General features: G+C 40.8%; 1 long non-coding RNA gene across 20 annotated transcripts in view; it reads left to right on the forward strand.

The window, feature by feature from the left end:
* The window catches only part of LOC109549903 (uncharacterized), a 148,510-nt gene that overhangs the window by 78,057 nt on the left and 53,745 nt on the right, over positions 1–16,708 (forward strand). For 14 of the 20 annotated variants that reach the window (XR_012332522.1, XR_012332523.1, XR_012332531.1 and 11 more), the window contains one exon: positions 11,479–11,664. The exons of 2 other annotated variants lie outside the window; for them this stretch is intronic. This is a non-coding gene — a long non-coding RNA (uncharacterized lncRNA). Of the gene's footprint in view, positions 1–788; positions 922–11,478; positions 11,665–16,708 lie in introns of all 20 variants that reach the window. 4 more of the 20 variants (XR_012332515.1, XR_012332519.1, XR_012332516.1 and 1 more) reach the window with 1 other exon arrangement.

Below are 16,708 nucleotides of genomic sequence, written 5' to 3' on the forward strand. Positions count from 1 at the left end.
GAGTGGGAGGGGAAGGAAGAGAGAACAGAGTGGCCATGAAGGTTGTAAGTAGCAGATATGATACTAACAGTAAACAAAAGAAATACAGTGGCGAAGAGAGGGGGAAAAAGGATAAAGCAATACCACAGCGGGGAAAAGAGGAAGTCTTTTAAGTTTAAGGGAAGATGCTACTCTAAAGGATCAGAAGTCGCTCGCCAGCGGCATCTGCGGGTGGCAAAGGTGGTGATGGAGGGTGCCAGTTAGTGAAAAGTTGGACCAAGCGCTGTTAACTTCTGTGGAGTCACAGGACATTCATTAGAAATTCAAGGATGCTCTCCAGAAGGGTTTGGTGACTTGGAGATTTGAAGTCTGATAGGGAACAGGCCAGCAAGATAAGGTCAGTTCTGGAGAATTCTGAAACATGGTGTTAAATCAGGTTTTGTAAATCATTTCTGGTGGAGTTTATGATGGCAGCTTGCAGTCAGTTCCCTGATCGTAATCTTTGAGATTATACACGTTGCCAGTAGCATACACACAAGCAGCAAAATAATTAGCAGTGTCCCCTAAACCATCCTACAGGACCTATGGCAAACTTTCTCCAGCTGGAAAAAGTATAGATCCCTCCAGCATCTTTGGGCCATTATAAATAGCAGAAGCAAAAGGTTTTTAAGAACACAGGTGTTGGAGCCGAGTGTATTTTCTCTCGGGGGTCTTAATGAATCAGAGGAGGATATCACGTTGGAAAATAAGTTTAAAAAAAAAAAAAAGGGAAATCATGTAGCTGAAAAAGAATTCACTGACTTTTCCAGGGGAAGAAATACCTGATTTCTGAACACAGTCTATATCCTGAACAGTTTCCTAGAAATGACGGAACTGATTAATTTTTATAAAGCACTCCAAGTGTCACACAGCAAGTATTGATGCTTCCAAGTGCCCAAAGAGGTAAGCAATTTAAAGGAGTTTAAGATTTTTACCTGTATCTAACTTGGAGACCCACCTAGTGAAACTGCAAATTTTGGGTTCAGGGTAAAGAGTGGTTTTAAAGACTGAGCTTCTGGAGTCAGACCGCGCAGTTTGGGATCCCAGCTTCATCATTTGTCAGTTGTGTGATTTGGAAGAAAGTTACTTCACTTCTCTGCCTTCACTTCCTCATCCGTAAAGTGGGGATAACCACTTCATAGGATGGTTTAGCGGATTAAATGAGATAATCTACATGAAGCTCAACACAGGGCATGGCATATCCCGGACACTCCAGAAACACATGGATGGATAAACAACATTTTTTTTCTGATTAGTTCCATGATTTTTCCTTTTAATTTTTACATCAGTACCATGAGTTTACTGAAGATAAGAAACCATTTTTATTGTCAGCTCATTGCGAAAAATAGTGTTAATTCCTATTAAGGTGTTCACCATCTTTTTTGCAGGCATCAAAATGATGTAATATTTAAAAGTGATCACACTTCTGGGTTTGAATCCCCACTTCTTGGCTCCAAGACTTTGAAAAGTTGCTTAACCTCTTTGGGCCTCAGTGGCCTTAGTTGTAAACAGGGGATTCTGTGTAGTTTGAGTTAATAGATACAAAGTGCTCACGTCAGTGCCAAGTACATAAAAGTGCTCAAGGCTGCTATTAACCAAGCATTTTCCAGAAAAGAAAATGGAGTTGAGAGGTGAAACCCCCAAATGGTTTTCTTCAACTTGTAAGTAACATACTGAACTTCCTGCCTCATAATATTCAAGATGAAATTTTGAAAGATGCCTACATCAGGAATTTTTTCATAGCCAAACACTAAAAGCAAAGTGAAGGTCTACACAGACAGAGATGGCAAACATATGGCCTACCCCACCTGACACCCAGGGCCATGACAGACATTACTAATCCATTATGGCACTTTTACCTACTGAGTTCATGTTCGCCTTTGCATTGTTCTCAACGGGACACTCTGCACCACCATTGTCAATTTGATTGGTGTTATGTGAAATCAAACTTATTTTCCACCCTTGTTCTGGTATTATGTCTTCAGAACTGTTATTTTCCCCAGAGGATGAAGAATTGATGTTTGCAAGCAAACTCCTTCCACTGAAATTCCATTCAAATTCTTAAATGATGAGAGAGAATCCTCCTTCAAACCCTTGAGTAAGCAGAGTGAGTTATATAAAAGAGAGCTGGCAGTACGCATGATCTGTTGTTTGTGCTGCTTTGGAAGATGCTGCTAAGACAGATGACACTGATACCTGCAATTAAAAAAAAAGATTTGCTGGGGTCTGAGGAAATCATTTGGAATATGGCTACTTTTGCTCTTGACTTGGTAAATGATTTTCCGGAAAGAGCCAGGTATAGCACACAGCTGGGCATCTTTCATCTTATCTTAAGAGGAAGATGCAAATGACTAAATGTAAAGATGTTTTCTATATGTTGATCGGTGTATTTGTCTGCTAGGGCTGCCGTAACAAAATACCACAGACTGGGTGGCTTAGATAACAGAACTTTATTTTCTTTCAGTTCTAGAAGCTAGAAGTCTGAGATCAAGGTGTTGTCAGGTTTGGTTTCTCCCAAGGCCTCTCTCCTCAGTGTGCAAATGGCTGCCTTCTTACTGTGTCATCACATGACCTTTTTCTGTGTGTGCCCCACCTGCTTGGTGTCTCTCTCTCGACTTATAGGGTCACAGCCACCTTGGAGTAGGACCCCCATACACTTGTGACCTCATTTAACTTTAATTACCTTCTTAAAGGCCACAGCTCCAAATATAGTCACATGCGAGGTTAGGGCTTCAGCATATGCATTTAGTGGGGGGCATGATTCAATCCATAACAATTGGTGTGTACCCAAATAACTCTAGATTCTATAGCATCTTATAGCCCCAGCATTGTTACTTATACTCATCATCATGTGACTCTAGTTCTGCCAGAAAAGATAGTCATGCTAGTTACACACTATGGAGACAAAGAAGTGTGTGCTCACTTTAGAAAAATTTCTGTCGCAAATCAACAAAACGGATACATCAATGGAAAATGGGCAAAGGTAGAGTCAAAAGGCACAGAAAGAAAAAATACAAAAAGGTAAGAATATGAAGAAATGCTCAAACTCATTAGTTGACAGAAAAATACAAGATAACTTGAGATATCACTTTGCATGTACTAGACTGGCAAGGTTAGGATAATGCCAAGTGTTGGCAGGGGTGTGCGACCACGGGAACCCTTATGCACTGCTGATGGGAAGGACAACTGGTGTAGAAGTTCTGCAGAGGATTCTGGTGGTAATAGCAAGTTAGCTCTAGGTATACTTCCTGACCCAGCAAATCCACCCCGGGTACATATCCAGAAGGAATTCTCACAGAGTTTATTAAGGTCCTGTATGAGTAAGGTGACAAGGCATTTTAGCTTGTCTGGGGCAGTTATAGTGTACATATGCTGTCTCGGTGGAATTATGAATAGCACCCTTTTGTTCCTCACAAGTGCTCACCCTGTGTGTAAGGGTTGTCTTCACAGTGTTTCTGGGGTGGTAGGGGATTGGAGGCACTTTGGGGAGTAGAGAGGCAGAATGTGTTAGGTTCATGCTATTCAGCAGAAAGAAGTAAGAGACTAGATGTACCCATAGTAAAATATATGGATCTTTAAAACATAGTGCTGGATGAAAAAAGAAGAGAGATTGAGGTTTACAACAACAATATTTACACACTGTTACGATCCATGCATATAAAACTATATGTTTTATAAGAACACATATTAACAAAAGGGCTTGCGTTGAGCACATTGAAATGGTTGCCTTGGGCTAGGTGAGGAATAGCAGTGGGATATAGGGGAAAAAAAGATGTGAGGGGTCTTAAGCCAAAGATGATAATGAACCATTGAGAAGATGATTAACTTAGCCGTAGTATCTGAAGTTGAAAAGGGAGTGTTCTGTCAAAATAGATTAAATTGAAGAATTTTTTAAAGTGTTTAAAATATTATACATTTCTTGAGAAATTGGCACTTATTTGTTTGCTGGTTTATTCTCTGAAGCTCTGAAGGGCATTTAAGTCTGTTTATATAAGTATCTTAAGTAGGACCAAAAAAATAAAAAAAGTAATTGAATGAGGGAAGCAGAATAGAGAGTATAGAGAACTAGAAAAGATAAGGCAAAGTCAGGTGTGAGGTTAATATCTAAAATTCACACCCAAAGTCCTATAGATTTCCTAGAAATGGGTCTCAGATTAGGCGCGACACCAAGGAGATGCCCTCATATGCATGATCTACATTATCTGTAGTAACAGCCACCACAAAACCACTCCAAGTACTAAGAAGCAGCCCAACTATTTCCCATTCTGAGATCAGAGAGAAATTTCTCCCTTGGTCTCTCCTAAGGAGGGCACCGTGTAATGGAATAGCAGCCTAGAAAACTAATTTCGACTGAAAGACTCATCCCAAAGCCGTGTCGAATACCTGAATGCTAATTTACTCTCACAGGGTTCGAGCTCCGTGAATTTCTGCAAAATAACTTGGTTTCAGTTCCGGTAGAGTTGAGGAAATGTCCCTGTGTATGCAGGAAACCTGTGGTCCACAGATGTTTGGGCTCTTCCACTGAATTATGAACCATAGGGCCAGAAATTCCCAGTCATTACAGCAATAGCTAATGAAAGCAAAAAGAAAAGGATTCTCCTTCCAGATTCCGGAGTGCTGTTGCCTTGGTACCCCTGAGGAGGGGGTGGGAGATGAAGAATGTTTTCCTCTATCTTTTCCTGCATCAACTTTAGCAGCAATTAAATTTTTATTGACTGAAAACCTAAAATAGTAATTATTGTGGAGACTACAGAAAGTAAATCTAGTATGTGAAAACAGGTGTCGCCAGAAGAGTGAAACCAACAAAGAACAATGCAGAATGGAAGGGTTTAGTGGCAGGCATCTGCAGAAAGAGTCCAGTCTGAGAGAGAATCTCCAAGTAGACATTTGGGGCGTGTGGGTGTGGCAGGAGAGGGAGAGGGACAATCTGGCGTTTCGGTACATTTTGGGTTTGAAGCAAGTATCGTTGATCAAGTTCTTTTGAAGCTTGGTTGAAATAACCCCGGAGCACTGTCCAACTAGATTTGATTTTGTATTTATCAAGTGACCTCTGCTTATTAATTCAGATTCTAAGAACCTGAGAAAGGGAGGTATGGAAGATTGGTGCTAAAATAGCTGTAATGATTTCCTTTCCTATATCATGTATGTGACTTTGTGACTCACCCCATTAATAGGTAGAGACTATTTCTTCACCCCTTGAACCTAGGCTGGCTTTATGACTTGTTTCGGCTGGTAAAATTTGATGGAAGTGATGGTGTGCCAGTTCTAAGCTTAGGTCTCATGAGGTCTTGAATACTCCTCCGTATCTCTGAACCTTGCACAGCCATCACGGGAACACGCCCAGGCCAACTTGCCCAGTGATGAGAAACAAGGCCCATTCACTCATATTGCAATGGCTGATTGCCACGTAACACTAGACATGTGTGTGAGGCCATCTTAGATCAGCCGCCTATGGCCCAGCCACCAGCTCACCACAAGTGCCTGTGTGAGACCAGGAGAGATCAGCTGAGCCTGGCCCAGAACGGCGCTGCTGGATTTAGATGTGTGAGAAAAAACAAATGCTTGTTGTTTTACGTCTCTAAGTTTTGACATGGTTGTTATACAGCGGTAGCTAGCTGGTACAAGAGGGTTCCCTGATATTAGTATTATAACTAATAAAAAATTTTGTCCACTATTTTAAATTTAAAAAATAGAAACAAAAATATTATAAGTGAAAAGAAACCTCACACCTTTGGCATTCTGTTTTGTGTTTTAGGATCTTATAAGTCAGTGAGCAGGAAAGTCCCTGAGAACCTGAGTAGCTTTGAATATGTGGACAAAATTGAATTTCTGGACTTGCAAAATGGAAGATCAGACCCTAGACGAGTGGCTTTCAAAACATTCCCACCTGAGATTCTCAGCATGAGTGTGGGGAGACAGCCCTATTTCTCTCTTGGGAATAAAATCTCTAAAAGTTAACAGTTACCATTTCCGCATCTCAGCCTAGTTGACATGACAGAGGGTTGTTTTCTCTTAGAGTATCTTTAATTACTCCTAATTAATTTGCTTTGCACCCACTACTGTAAATTCTGTAAGTTCCTTTCTTAGAGCAGTGTTTCCTACTCTTGGTTTATATTTCACCACCTCTCCTTGGGGAAACGAGAGGGGAATGTTCACAAAAATACCTGTCACAGGGAAGCTGGAAAAGCCCCACTTTTAATTGGGTTCTACAGTGGTTTCTGTGACCACTTCTGACCCCTTGACATTTTTCCTTCTGTGAGTTTCATCATCAGTTTTACTGTGAAGAATTTGGTTGGGCTTAATGTTTGCAACAAGAGGGAGATGCATCGCTAGACCTGGCCCCTCTCTCCCATGAGTCACTGGCGTCTGTTACGCCATGGCCAGCTCTCATTAGTGCCACTACTGCTGGGCTGGCAGATCTTTTGAAAGCAGGAATGGAGGGCTCTGGGATTCACTAATGACTACTGGGGAGATGCAAGAGGAGGGTTACTGTCTTAGGGAGGTCATTGTGAAAATGCACCAGTCCGTATCTTACAAGAAATGAAAGGTGATTTCTTTCCTTTCAGAACTGCTAAAGGAATTCTTAGGCTATCCATACAAGAAAATAAGCAGAATTTAGGATTGAGTTTATAAAATATCTAGGAATGTTGGCAGTATTTTTGGGAAATTAAATTTTCCACGCTCTTTCCCCTTTTCAGAAATTAAAGAGTTAGAGCTTTATGGTACAATGATTTTGAGATGGGACTAGACAGCTTGGATTTGAGGCACACTTGGCTTCCTGTCTCTGCCATGTGAACCATATGTGGCAAGTTACTTAGGTTTTCTGAGTCCTCAGTTCTCATCTATAAAGTGAGAATGGTATAAATATGTCACGAGGATTAAATAATTTAAACGTGTGTAATTCCTAGCGTGCCTGGAGCATAAAGACTTGATAAATGCAGTTCTTTTATTTTTCCCTCTTTTCACCTTTTCTGGCTTTTAGTTCTGTTGTTGCTTGCTTGCTTGCCTGTATATGGGTCCAGAAATTTAAAAGTACAAAGGTGTCATCATAAAAAGGTCCATTGTTGCTTCAAAAAAATGTTCTTCCTGGTTATTTTCCTGTTTGCCTTGTTAAAAAAAAAAAAAACACATCACTTTTTTCGCCCCCCCCCTTTTTTTAATCATATGTGCTATTTGCTACTTATTATTGTTTCCATGACGTTAGTAAATTCTCACCCCCTCCCCTAATAGTTAAAAAATAGACCAGTATTAACTTCCTGTGGATTCAACATGAATCACTTCCTTCTAAAAAAGATTGTCAAATAGGCTTACTTCTTTATTCTAGGTAGCCAGTTTCCAAGAGAAGCAAAACTCTAGATTATAACCCATCTTGCATGTTTATGCATCTATTGGGAGATATTTCATAATAACTATGCCAGTCCTTCATAATGTTTGGAATAAAATGGTCAAAGAGTATACCATGAAAACAGTCAAGAAAGCATTTAAAATGGAGAAAAGGGAACTCATTTTGACTGGTCATTTGTTACATGCTCATCCCTATGCTGGGGTATTCCAAACTGTTGCTTTTACCAAAACCCTGCCAGTAAGTTTTTTATTTTATTTTATTTTATTTTTTATCGAGGTATAGTTGATTTACAGTATTATATTAGTTTCAGGTATACAACGTAGTGATTCAAAATTTTTATAGATTATACTCTATTTATAGTTATTGTAAGATGTTGACTATATTCCCTGTGCTATATATCCTTGTAGCTTATTTAATTTATACATAGTTTGTACCTCTTAATCCTGTACCCCTGTATTGCCCCTCCCCCACTCTCTGCAGTGGTAACCACCAGTTCTCTATATCTGTGAGTCTATTCCTTTTTTGTTATATTCACTAGTTCATTTTATTTTTTAGATTACACATATAAGTGATAACACACAATGTTTGTCTTTCTCTGTCTGACTTTTTTCACTAAGCATAATACCATCTCGGTCCATCCCTGTTGTTGCAAATGACAAAATTTATTCGTCTTTATGGCTGAGTAGTATTCCATTGTTTTTATATATACTGCATCTTCTTTATCCATTCATCTGTTGATGGATACTTAGATAGCTTCCATATCTTGGCTATTGTAAATAATGGTGCTATGAACATTGGGGTGCATGTATCTTTTCAAATTAGTGTTTTCGTTTTCTTCAGATATATATCCAGGAGTGGAATTGCTGTATCATATGGCGACTCTGTTTTTAGTTTTTTGTGGAACCTCCATGTTGTTTTCCACAGTGGCTGCACCAATTTACATTCCCACCAACAGTTCACTAGGGTTCCCTTTTCTCCACATCCTCACCAGTATTTGTTATTTGTGGTTTTCTGTATGTCTTCTTTGGAAAAATGTCTATTCAGGTCTTCTGCCCATTTTGTAATCAGGTTGTTTTTTGATATGGAGTTGTATGAGCTGTTTATATATTTTGGATACTAACCCCTCATTGGTCATATCATTTGCAAATATTTTCTCCCATTCAGTAATCTGTCTTTTTGTTTTGTTGATGGTTTCCTTTGCTGTGCAAAAGCTTTTTAATTAGGTCCCATTTGTTTATTTTTGCTTTTGTTTCGTTTGCCTTAGGAGACAGATAAAAAAAAATACTGCTAATATTTATGTCAAAGAGTGTTCTGCCTATGTTTTCTTCTAGGAGTTTTATGGTTTCGGGTCTTATGTTTAGGGCTTTAATCCATTTTGAGTTTATTTTTATTCATGACGTGAGAAAATGTTCTAATTTCCTTTACACATAACTGTCCAGTTTTCCCAGCACCATTTATTGAAGAGACCATCTTTTCTCCATTGTATATTCTTGCATCTTTTGTTGTGGATTAATTGACCATAAGTGCGTGGGCTTGTTTGTTTGTTTCTGGGCTCTCTATTCTGTTCCTTTGATATATGTGTCTGTTTTTATGCCAGTACCATACTGTTTTGATTACTATAACTTTGTAGTATAGTCTGAAGTCGGGGATGGGATTTCTCCAGCTCTGTTCTTTCTCAAGATTGTTCCGGATATTAGGGGTCTTTTATGTTTCCATGCAAATTTTAAAATTATTTGTTCTAGTTCTATGGCAGCTTAGGGAAAATGGGAAAGGGTTGAAATAAGTGAAGCACAGGGGATTATTTAAGAGAGTGAAACTATTCTGTATGATAACTGTAATGGTGGGCACATGATATTATGCATTTGTCAGAAACCCATAGAACTTTATAGAATAGTGAACCTTAATGTATGCAAATTTAAAAAATCATTTAGTATGTTGGGTATGCCAGGATGAAATGCAGAATTGTGATAAAACAATATAACTGTGCTACAAATGTGTTAAACAACCTCACTGAAGGCTGTGGAGAAAAAAAGGTGCTGACCTAAGTAATCTCAGAAATGAGTGGAGTCTGTAAGACTAAAGACAAAATGAACTGTATGTAAGCACTCTACCCTCGTTGATAATGCTATGTCCCAGGGGTGTACAGATTAATGATTTTAATGCCACTGTACATGCATACTGAAACTCAACAATTAAGTAAATGCATGCACAATGGTGGGAGCCAAGTTTGGTTGGAGGTTACAGATAAGTAAAAGGAGGAGGCTGGAATCATCCATGTGATAACAGATTAGAGTTGGAGACATCAATATGGACTCATGTTAGCTTAATATAGACACAGATGGTTATATATAGAAATACTTATAGATATGTGTATATACATGGGTTAGCGTACATACATTTGTACTTCCTTGTTCTGTCACCTGAGAGGACCTAGAGGCAATGACACCCCAGTAGCAACGAGCATACCTAGCCCCCAGATCTTGGTTTCTAATATTATTCTCCAACAAAAGGAACCGGAACTTGGATAAATGGCTGATTTTAGGACTAGGGTAGAAAATAAACAAGATGAGCCTGGAGCATCTTACAGCGCCGAAAAGAAAGTGCTCAGTAAAACAACAACGCAGTGATGGGGATGTGTCAGAGGGACACAGCTACCTGAAAGAGCTCCCAATGGCCAAGGCTGGAAATGGTAAGCAGCAAAATAAATGAAGTAGTGTAGGGTTGAAACCCAAAGTAGAAACTAAATGAGTCCATACTGATATGAATTAATTATTGAATAAATACATGAAGGAAAATAGACAAATGTTCTGTACCAAAGAATTCTAAACATTTTATTTAGATCCTATACCCTCAGGGAGGTGGAATAGAATTCCCCATGTCTTAAGTTGGAGTTGAACATAGTGACTTATTTCAAAAGAGTACAGTATGAGAAAGGGGAGCAAAGAGCAACTTTATACCAGAGAAACCTGATAACACTCTCTCAGCCGAATGAGGATCAGCGTCCGTAGTGATGTCATATTGAGAATGGCTCTACCTCTGTGGTCTTCTTCCCCAAGCATGTAACCCCAGTCCAGTCATGAGGAAAACAGCTGACAAATCCCAATCGAGGGACGTTCTACAAAATATCTGACCAGTACTCCTCAAAACCATCAAGGGCATCAAAAACAAGGGAAGTCAGTGAAACTGTGACAACCAAGAAGAGCCTAAGGAGACACGACAACTAAATGTAAATCCTAGATGGGATCCTGGAATACAAAAAGGAAATTAGGAAAAAACTGAGGGAATATGAAGAAAGTGTGGACTTTAGTTAATAATAATAATGTGTCAATATTGGCTCCTTAATTGTAACAAATATACCATACTAATGCAGGATGTTAATAACTGGGGAAACTGATGTGTGGAATATGGGAAATGGCTATACTATGTTAGCAATTTTCCGTAAATCTGAAGCTGTTCTAAAATAAAACATTTACATAAAAGAATCTGCAATGCCGAGTGCTACCCTGAGAGTCTGATTTAACTTGCCTGGTCTGTAGCCTGACCCTTGGGACTTTAAAAAGCTGCCCAGGTGATTCTAATATGTCGCCAGCAAGTCACTGCTCTAAGGGAAGTGAGGGCTCTTACAACCAGCTGCACTTCTTTTTTCCTTTCTACTTATAATAAATGCTCTGACCTTGTCCCTAGTAAAATAGCAGTGTGACGTAATGATTTCGGCTGTTTGAGTAAAGCAGTTCTTTAAATGTACAGCCAGCAGTATGGAACTTAGTGATATTTCCCATTAAATAAAAGCATCTTGTCCAAGAAGCTCAAAATACCATCAGCTGTTTAGGTAAACAGGGTAGGCTAGACTATGCTGAACGTATCATTGGTTTAAATCTGTACCTCGTGGCAATGCCTTTCATTTCTCTCTGCAGTGCTGTGCCACATGCCATGTGTACATGGAGGTAAAAGATCTGCTAAGTTTTAGGTGCAAAGGTTTGGCTTTGATTAGACAGGAGGCTTATTTTCTGGTGTTTGATTGTGACAAATGAGGTAAAAGCATCGCGTGCTGGCAAACACAGCTTGAATGTTCAGGGACTTACAACTGACCTGAGCCATCAATGTTTCTCGTGCAGGGAACCTGGCAGCAGGGGTTCCTGGGGATCATATCTGGCCCTGGCGATGATTGGCTCCACCAGTCAGTGAGGAAGGGGTCCTACTGACCACAGCCCCCCAACCAGCTTCAGTGAAAAGACGGAGACTGAGGTGATGGAGCCCTGGTTCCTCATGCACAGACAATTATGGTACTTAATTTGGAACTGGTGAGTGTGTGTGTTGGGACTTACTCTGTTTACTAAAGACCCTAACAGGCCAGGAAATTGCTTCATGTACATTAAGGGATGCAAAAAAAGATGTATTTTTCCCATCATTTCTCTTCCTCAGAAATAGTCATTAATAGGAATTCCTACTTTTTTTAAACCTATAACACTATTAACAAACCAGAAAACATTTGTTGATTGAGTCTTACACTATTCTAGGCACTGGGGGAGATATTTAAAAAGTTAAAAAATAATGTTGGCTTTTTATTCATGCATCCAAGCAGTGCTTAATTGAGTGTGTGTCACATACAGGCATCTGCTGGGTACTAGAGATTTTAAAGAGAAAACAAAAGACTAAGATGGGTCTGCTTTATTAAGAAACCCATAGTCCAAGAACTTACTGTCTAGATCAGTGGCTCTCAACCAGGCGTGATTTTGTGTCCCCCAGTGAATATTTGGCAATGTCTGCAGAAATATTTTGTTGGCACTACTGGGAGAGTTGGGGGGATGCTACTGGCATCTAATGGGTAGGCCAGGGATGCTGCTAAACATCTTCCAATGCACAGGACGGTCCCCATAACTGAATTATAGGGCCCAAAATGTCCCTGTGCCGAGGTTGAGAAACCCTGCAGACCCACTGGGCCCTTCACTGGAAAGAGAACACACCCTCCAGGTGTGAATTAACAAAGCCCTAAAGCCACCTCCTGCCCTCCCTTTACCAGGTGAGGTTGGAACAGGGGAGGGTCCCTAGCTGAGGGGAGAGTAAATGTCACTGCCCTGCCATTCAGAGGGGTTATGGTGGCCCTGCTCAGAGGAAGGTCAGCTATTCTGCCATCAGGTCCCAGCAGTTCCAACAGTAACAGCCCAGGCCAAAAGGCACGTCAGGTTAAATCAGGCTGCATCAGAGAGATGACCTGAGCTTGCTTTTTATTGAGAGCAGCCAAGTTTCTATAGTCAACCCTGGAAATGCACAAATCCTTTTGAATAATATTGCTAAAGGCCGAGGACACTCTTACAATTTACACATAACATTTGTACCTAAGTTGAAACTACTGTCAAATTTTTGGGTCATCTTACTTATGCGTATGTATTAACTCTAAGTTTAAATATGAAAAGTGGCCTTAGAACCATGCCGTTCCATATAGTCACTAGCCACATGCGGCTATTTAAATTTACATTAGATGAAATTAAATAATATTTAAAATTCACTCCTCAGTCACACGATTCACATTTAAAGTGTTCACGAGCCACATGTGCCTATTGGCTGTTGAATCGGACAGTGCAGATGTAGTACATTTCTGGCATCACAGAAAGTTCTATCGATAGCGCTGTCTTACAAGCCATTTCCAAGGATCCTCACCAGTATTAGTTATTGCTTTTTTTTTTTTTTTTTAAGGCTTGTTTTCTAGCAGCTGAGGCATCAGGGCAAATGCTTTGCAATATCTCATTATCACTGTCTGTTAGAAAGACACAGACGTGTTCTGCTGGGGGGGGACCATCTCTTGTTAGACATGGCGTTTTGTGAAGGTTTATGTAATGGATGTTGAGTAATGTATCAGATGATTGAAAATGATTTTCCAGAAGGTATAACAATGTAAAATTCAAGTAGATAACCTTTATCAGGCATTTCTGATCTAAGTCAAGTGTGTATTGTTAAATATTAATTCCATTAAGGTGTGTCAGCAGGGAATTAAGATATGTGACCCAAGTATATTTCTTTCTAGTAATTGAGTGTAATAGGGAACTAGTGTTTAGTGGATCTCAACCGGGGATGGGGCAGGATGAAGGGAGGAGGGGGAGGGTCGAAATGACCTAGGGAGCTCTTTCTTGCAAAATTCATAGGGTGCCACCACGTAAGGTTTCTCAGGATGGTGAGGTGGGTGGTGGGTAAGGAGGGTCTTGCACATGTATATTTTGAAAAAGTTCCCCACGTAACTCCAGTCTAACCAATCCAGTGTATCGTTTAGAGATATGAAAAGGAAAATTTTGTGTCTCTTCCACTGTGTGATGGGGTGATAGTGGGGTAGGTCGGTGTGACTTAAAAAAGACACCTGGTCCCCACCTCCAGATGTAATTCCGTACACTTGGGTGGGCCCAGATATCCACTCAGTTCTCTCTCACTGTCTTTCTTTCCAGCAACCTCTGGCCATGCCCGTCTTCCCTTCCCCGTAGGTCATTTAGAATGATCAACTGGGTTTAGAACTGCCTTAGGCATTTCTTTCCACGATCAGGTGTGTCTAGCAAGCTTTTGCAAGTGATCACAATCTGTTCTTGGACGCCTTTTGTGATCAGTGCCTGAAACGATGCTGTTGATCAAAGGAGGTGTCCCGTGCACAGAGGATGCACTGGCCAGAGAGGACACTCAGCTGAGGAAATTCAGGAGCCCCTTTCCCCAGAAAGATGGGTCATGGCTGTGTGAACAGCCTAAAAATATTCTCCAAAGGGACCTGATCAAGCCTTTGGATAACTGTTTAGGTTGAGGCTTCAGAGTTTGGTCATAGAGCTTGGCTCATTTTGTTAATATTAGGAGGCTGTTGCTGTAGAGAAGCCTCACGACAGTCCAATCCCATTGACAGCTAGTTCTGCTGATGGATGGAAAACTTCACTGCTCTTCCCCAACCCTCATTTTTTTTTTTTTTTGATAGATAAGAAGTGATTTATTAAATAGGACGCTTGTGAGGCTTACAAGCAGGCGGGCGAGAGGGTGCTGCCCTGAGAACTTGATGGGCTACATAAAGTAGAATTTCATACTGTATTTTCAAGGCATATCAGCCTGGAATGGATTTGTTTGTTTTTCAGTTTTGTGGGGTTTTGGGTGTTTTTTTTTTTTTCCTGTTGATGGATTTAGAATATCTCTACTATGTTCTGTATTTTCTTCATCCCTGGTTTCAGATTTTCTCCTGGTAGAGATCCAGTTTTCCCTGACATGTAAAATGCTGGTTACCTTGGGATTTTAAAAGTATAAGGTGGGATTCGTCTCATTGGGAAACTATCCAAAACATAATAAAGTCCTTTTGGTGGCATGTTGTACAATATATTATATAAGCAAAAATAGCGTACCTCCTCTAGCAAATGTCCAGCCCTAGCTTCCTACTTCTGTTTAGGACTACAGAATCTGTTTGTAGTGAAGGTGACAAGAAGGGATACAACTCTGAGGAGACTGGGGCAGGTTGTATATCAGTAGTTTAGGTTCCTTCTCTAAAAAATCTGTGTGACTGTTTCTCCTTTGAGTCTCTCTTTGCTTTGGGTATCAGAGGTGTTGAAATGCCCTAGGATTCTGCAAGCCAGTCAGGGTTTGTCTTCTCTAGATGATCTGACTAGAGGGGAAGGAGAAGCTTAAAGCCATGTATAGTTTTGGCTTAAAAAATTTAGCAGTCTTTCAAAAGGAAAGAAGGAAAGGAGAAGGAACTTTAGAGTGACCCACTGGAGACTGTATCATTCATTAACAAATACAGAGTGTCTGTTATGTGCCAGACACTGTGGTACAATGTGCTGGTGTGGCATGATAAAAAGATATGTTTGGTCTTTGTCCTGGCTTCTGGCACCTAAAATCCTTGGAATTTCCGGTGATAGGAGTGTCTTTTGTATTCTAATGAGGTGACTATAGATGGGGTACTTAGAAAGCTTCAGGGTGGGGGCTGGTCCCCAGAGGAACCAACCATGTGACTAGAGGAGTAGAACTTCAGTCCCACCTCTAACCTCTGGGAAAGAGAGAGGGACTGGAGATCGAGTTCAAGCAGTAATGGCCAAAGATTTAGTAAATTTAGAAGCTTCCAGGTTGGCGAACACGTTGATGTGCTGGGAGGGTGTGGCCTTGAAAAGAGTGTGGAAGCTCTGTGCCCTACTTACTCCTGTACCTTGCCCTATGCATCTCTTGCATTTGGCTGTTCCTGAGTTGTACTCTTGATAATAAAACTGTAAGAGAAAGTAGAGAGCTTCCCTGAGCTGTGAGTTGTTCTAGCAAATTACTGAACCTGAGTAGGGGTTGTGGGTACCTCCAGATTTATAGTCGGCTGGGCAGAAGTGAAGGTCGTCTGAGGACCCCATTTGCAGCTGGTGTCTGAAGTGGGACTGAGCCCTTACCTTCTGGGGTCTGTGCTAACTCTGGGTAGTTAATGTCACATTGAATTAAATTATTGGGCACCCAGTCGGTGTCAGAGAATTGGAAAGTTAGTGTTGGAATGACACAGCTGGGGATAAAATGGTGAACAAGAGCAGACATTTTCTGCTCTTACAAAATTTACAAATATTTCTATGAGTTTGTTGGGTTACGTAGCACTCTGCTGGATGTCACCCAGTTGCCCCTGCAGATCTACTCACCCTGATCTTCACAGGCTGACTCTTATGGACCACGTCAGTGGGCACCCCGTTCTGTCTCTGGTTGAATTTGATCAGTGGAGAGCCCTGGCAGAACACTGAAGGGAGGGGGGTGAGTGAGGTCAGAGTACTTATCCTCCTTACTCCGTCCTTGTGGGGACACCTTGGCAAGGTCCCTAGATGGAACACCACTACTCTTTTCAAGGCAGTCTTCTCTTTATGGCTTTCTTTTTCCAGGTTCTGCCAACCCCTTCTCCTTGTCTCCTTGTACCTAGGGTTGGTAACAGTGGCTGAGCTCCCAACCCCAGATTATTGCCCACAATTCCTTGTGGTTTTATTTCAACCTGCGTACACCTTTGTAAAAAGTTCCTTGGTAAATAAGCCTTTGAATGATCTAATTAGAGTATTCCATCTTATGGGGACCCTGACTAATATAAGCACTGTCCATTTAAATGTGGGATTGATGCTTGCCAAGTATGTTGATTTTTGTTTTGATATAGTTGATGCTACTATATTAATGTAATATAGCCAGCTGCTTCTTAAGAAGGTCACCCTATCATTGCTTCTTAGTGATGGTAAAATCATATCATAGGGCTTCCCTGGTGGCGCAGTGGTTGAGAGTCTGCCTGCCGACGCAGGGGACGCGGATTCGTGCCCCGGTCCGGGAAGATCCCACATGCTGTGCAGCGGCTGGGCCCGTGGGCCGTGGCCGCTGAGCCTGCGTGTCCGG

This window comes from Tursiops truncatus, chromosome 6 (genome assembly GCF_011762595.2).
Source record: "Tursiops truncatus isolate mTurTru1 chromosome 6, mTurTru1.mat.Y, whole genome shotgun sequence".
NCBI classification, from domain to species: Eukaryota; Metazoa; Chordata; class Mammalia; order Artiodactyla; family Delphinidae; genus Tursiops; species Tursiops truncatus.